Source organism: Herpailurus yagouaroundi, unplaced genomic scaffold (genome assembly GCF_014898765.1).
Source record: "Herpailurus yagouaroundi ecotype Mexico unplaced genomic scaffold, PumYag 355, whole genome shotgun sequence".
Taxonomy (NCBI): domain Eukaryota; kingdom Metazoa; phylum Chordata; class Mammalia; order Carnivora; family Felidae; genus Herpailurus; species Herpailurus yagouaroundi.
In genome coordinates, this window is record NW_024412572.1 from 1889019 (window position 1) to 1894606 (window position 5588).

Below are 5588 nucleotides of genomic sequence, written 5' to 3' on the forward strand. Positions count from 1 at the left end.
AGATGACATGATTGTCTTTGTAGAAAATTTAAAAAGTCTATAGAAAAATTATACAGCAGAGAGAGCTTATGAAAGTGGTTGGCTCTAAAACCAATATTGAAAATCAATTGCATTTCTATTTACCATCAAAAACCAATTTGAAATGTCATCTTAAAGATACCATTTACCATAACACAAAAGCAATGAAGTGCCTAAGAATAAATAAAACCAAAGATGTGCATAATCTGTATGCAGAAAATGACACAACATCATTGAAAGACATTAAGGACCTAAATAAAGGAAAAGATATCCCAAATGCATGATAGGAAATTTCAATATCCAAAAGATGTCAGACTCAAATTGGACTTTGGATTCAGTGCAATTCCAATCAAAATCCTGTGGAACTTGACAAGTTGATTCTCAAATACAGCAATGGCCAAGAAATGGCAAAATATTCCCCCAAAAGAGTGTATTGGCAAGGTGGCATTTGCTCTAGGAGATATCTAGGTTTATTTTAAAGCTATAGGACAGTGTGCTATTGGTGCAGGTTTTAAAAAGTTGACTAATGAAACAGAATAGTGTCCGGAAACAGATCCAAGTAGATATAGAACTTTGATACATAACAGAGTTACCAAAGCAGATCAGGCAGAAGGGAGGGACTATTTAGTAAATAAAATTGGGATAATTGATTTTCCATATCAAAAAATGCAAAATAGATTGTCATAAAAATCCATCACAGAAAATCAATTCTAGGTAGACTTAGGACTTAAGTATAAAGAGCAAAAGTTTAAAATCTTTTGAAGAATATGTAAGAAAATATTTTTCTGACCAGGAGGGTAGGGTGATTTTTTTAGTATAAGATACAAAAAGCATAATCATAAATTAAAGGTTGATGAATATGCCTATATTAAAATGAATAACTTCTGATAATCAAGATACATCATGAGAAAAGTAAAGGACAGGTCACAAATATCTCACAAAAGAGAAGATATTTGCAATATATAAAGCTGACAAAAGATTTGTAGCCATAATAGATAAAGAACTCCTACAAATGAGTAAGAGTCAAAAAGAAAAGGTGTAGGGGCGCCTGGGTGGCTCATTTGGTTAAGCATCCAACTCTTGATTTCGGCTCATGTCATGATCTCATGGTTCATGGGTTCGAGCCCTGAGTTGGGCTCTGTACTCACAGTGTGGAGCCTGCTTGGGATTATCTTTCTCTCCTTCTCTCTGCCTCTCCCCAGCACTCTCTCTCTTTCTATCCCCCTGCCTCACAAAATAAATAAATGAACTTAAAAAAAAAAAAAGATGTAGGGGCGCCTGGGTGGCGCAGTCGGTTAAGCGTCCGACTTCAGCCAGGTCACGATCTTGCGGTCCGTGAGGTCGAGCCCCGCGTCAGGCTCTGGGCTGATGGCTCAGAGCCTGGAGCCTGTTTCCGATTCTGTGTCTCCCTCTCTCTCTGCCCCTCCCCCGTTCATGCTCTGTCTCTCTCTGTCCCAAAAATAAATAAACGTTGAAAAAAAATTAAAAAAAAAAAAAAGATGTAGAATAGTATACGCAGTATGCCGATTTTTATGTAAAACACACAGGGGAATAAGAATTTATATTACTATTTGCTTGTGCATGCAGAAACTGAAAGAATGCATAGAAATTAGTCACACTGAAGGCAGGGATGAGAACTGGAAAGATGGTAGGTGGGGGAAAGAATGAGAACTCTCACTATACAATATTTTATATATTGAAAACTTTTCTTGCACATGTGAGTGTATTACCCACTCAAAATAATGAGTTGCAAAAATTAAATAGTTGAATTTAAGTTAGTAAAAGAGAAAGAGAAGGACTGGGAGGAGGAGAGATGGTGAATAGAGACCATCTTCTGAGATGCTTTGCTATAAAGGGAAACAGAGAAGGGCAGACACGGAAGGGGAAGGTGAAGCTAAGGAGGGCTTGTTTTCAGCTGTAATAAATTACAATACGCTCACATGCTGCTGGGATAATCAAGTAGAAAGGACAGTGATGCCAAGGAGAGGAAGGAGAGCCACTGGAGTGAAGACTTTGGGTGGTTGAGAGGCCTGAGACCTCCCTTCACCCAGCAGGAGACGTGGGCTAGGATGTGGAGGCAGGGGTGGGGGTGAGGGAGAGTTCTCTTCTGTCTGCTTCTATTTTCTCAGAGAAACAGCAAGCAAGATCATCAGCTGGGAGTGGGAAGAGTTCAGAAGGGCATTGGACATTTGAGGACAGGAAACAGACAGAAATTTACCCTGAGAAATCCTGGGAAACCCCAATGAGCACAGAGATAATGATAAAGATACCAGCAGAGGCAGACACAGGGAAAGAATTTATAGATTGTGGAGTGAGGGAAGGTTCTCAAACTCATCTGAAGACACATTTATCACTCTGTATTTCATCGTCTCCTTCACTAGATTCTAAGTTCCATGAAGACAGTGGTGACTTTGTTCTTGCTCTCCACTGTGTCTCCAGCCAGCAGCACAGTGCCCAGCACGTAGTAGGTGTTCCAAAAAGAGTCGTCAAAAGAAGGCAAGAATCAAGAATAGTAGAAATATGGGGCACCGGGGTGGCTCAGTCAGTTAAGTATCGGACTCTTGATTTTAGCTCAGGTCATGATCTCACAGTTCATGAGATAGAGCCCTTTGTCGGGCTCCCCTCTTACAGTGTGGAGCCTACTTAGGATTCTCTCTTTCCCTCTCTCTCTCTGCCCCTCCCCACTCATTCTCTCTCTCTCTCAATAGAGGAATAAACTTTAAAAATAAAAAAAAAAAGAATACTAGAAATAATTGATAATGATCCAAAGTCCTCGGTGTGAAAAGCACTTACACGGGTAGTGAATACTGACTTGATAAATTTCACCCACACCCATCATTTAATGAGTCCTCTTACAGCATATCCTCAGGCTATGGGGTTCAGTGGGGCCCAGGATATGGCATGATTTGCACACCCTGCCTCACATAGTCTGGTTCACATTCACTGTATACTGTTTTTCCCTGACCACAGGGAAACACTAGGAGGGTGGCTCACTCACTGCTGTTTCTGACCTCAGAATTAAGGGCTGTCAGGGACAGACAAACAGGAGGGCAACCGCTGCAGATGCTGGTCAGAACAGCAGGCTTCCTTCCGGGAGGCGGGAGTGCCAGGCTAATGACAGTAATAATGCAGACGATGGAGGGCAAGAATCTGGAGGAGCGTGGGTGTGAGCAGAGACTCAACCTAAAGCACTCAGCACAGGGCAGAGATCAGGGATGGCAGGCAGACAGAGAGGAAAGGCAAGAGGAGAGCAGAGAAGAGAATGAAGAATTCAGAGTGGGCAGGGGTCCCAGGTAAAATTTACTAAGCAATAAATATTGAACATCTACTATGTGCCAGACTCTGAGGTAGGATACAGGGTGAACTAGCCAAATGAGATCTTTGTTCTCTAGTGTATGGCTGGCAGGGGTGGGGGGAGGCAATGAACAGTAAACAAATATAAGATCATTTCAGAGAGTGATGAGTTGGAAACATATTGATGAAATAGGGGTGCCTCGGTGGCTCAGTTGGTTAAGCGACCAACTCTTGATTTTGGCTCAGATCATGATCCCAGGGTCATGGGATCAAACCCCACATTGGGCTCTGTGCTAAGCAAAGAGCCTGCTTGGGATTGTCTTTCTCTCTCTCTCCCTCTGCCCTACCCCCTGATTGTGTGCACGCTCTCTCTCTCTAAAATAAAATTTTTTAAAAAAGGAAAAAAATCATATTGATGAAATAAAGTGACTGAATAACAAGAGGGAGCCAACCAGGTGAAGAGCATGAGGGGTGGGCAAAGGTTTTCAGGAAGAGAGAGTCAAAAGCGCTGGGGTGCTGAGGAAATGATTTCAGATGTTCTAAAACATCAAGAAATCTGATCTCGCAGGAGCATTGTTTGAACACGGAGGAGGAGTACAGGTTAGAGGGCCTCTCCTAACAATGAGTTCAGATTTATTCCAAGTACAATGAAAAGCCACTCAAATATTTTAAGCAGGAAAGCGCATGATACGATTTAGATTATAAAAATATTACTAGATATTGTGAAGACTAGTTTGTAAAGGGCAAGGGCAGAGGCAAGGGGCCAGCTAAGAAGCTATTGCCCTCTTCCAGATGAGCGACGATGGCTTGAACCAGGATGGAAGTAACATAGAAGGAGAGAAGCGGAGGGATTCAGGATATATTTTGTATGCAGAGCTCACCTTGCAGAACTTGCAGGTGAATTAGATACAGGGCAAGAATCAGTGAGAAAAGGGAAAGGTGGGGAAAGATGCTTCCTAGGTTTTCAGCCTGAACAAGTAGTTGTCATGTCCCAGCATCGGTCACACGGAGAGCAATGGATTGGCGGGGGAAGACTTCAAGACGTTTATTTTAGCCACATTAGTTTCACATGGCTATTAGACGTCCAAGTGGAGATGTCAAGCAGGCTGTTGGGTAAATGAGTCTGGAGCTTTGGCTATAAATTTAGGACTCGCTGACATTTACATAGTATTTAAGGCCTGGGACTGGATGACATCACTGGACAGAGAATGTGGAAAGAGAAGAGAGCCAAGGACTGAGCCCTAGCAAGCACTAACATTTAGAGGTCGAGCAGAAGACTGGGGAAGGGAAAGCCAGTGAGGTTGGAAGGAAAGTAGGAGTGTGTGGCATCCTAGGAGTACAATCAGAATAAAACATGGTAGAGAGGGATGGGGTAGGATAGAGTCAGAGGGGAAGCTACTTTTGATAGAGAGGCTAGGGAAGGCCTCTCAGAGGAGGTGACATTGGATCTCAGTGAAATTTTAATGAAAAGAGTGAGTCATTGTGAAAAGCCAGGGGAAAACATTCCAGGCAAAGGGAACATAAGTGCCAAGGCCCAGTGGCAGGTTAAGATCCTCTAGTTCTAGGAACATAGATCAGGTCCAACGTGGCTAGGGCATAAGGAGAGTTAGGAGAGGAAATCAGAAAGCAAACTAGTGGACAGGTCATATAGGGCCTTGTAAGTCACAATAAGGAATCTGGATAATCTGAGTGCTAAAAAAGCTGAGTAATGCAACTGGATCTACTTATTTTAAATAGCATTCGCGTTGCCTCGGAGAGAATGCATTGTAAACAGGACCGGAGTGGAATGGGGGATCAAACCTTGGGATAATCCAAGGATGGTTCGAGGTCTTCACCACCACCCTCAGCCCCACCTTGATCCCCAGAGCTCTGCCATCTCCACCAGGGACCGAGACGCGTTTAGGGACGCAGAGCCTTAGGTGACTCAGAATCTCAGACGCCGACGGGGATGAACATGGATGTCCACGGAGTTGGGTGAAAGGGGTGGAGAAGCCCGCCACCATAACCCGGGGGATCAGACTGGCGGTCATCCTCCGCTGCCCTCTCCAACCCTCCACCTGGGACCCAGCTGGGCGCACTCCTGCGGCACGGCAGCAGGAGGGTTAAACGGTGCGGGGCCCACCGCGGGAGGGGGAGAGGCGGAGACCGTGCTCTCGGAGCTGCCGCGCCGAGCCCAGCGAGCCGAGCGCAGCCCGAGCCGAGCCGAGCCGAGCCGAGCCGAGCATCTCCCGCCGACACACGAGAGACAGGACAGGATAGCAAGAACAGTTCTCTCT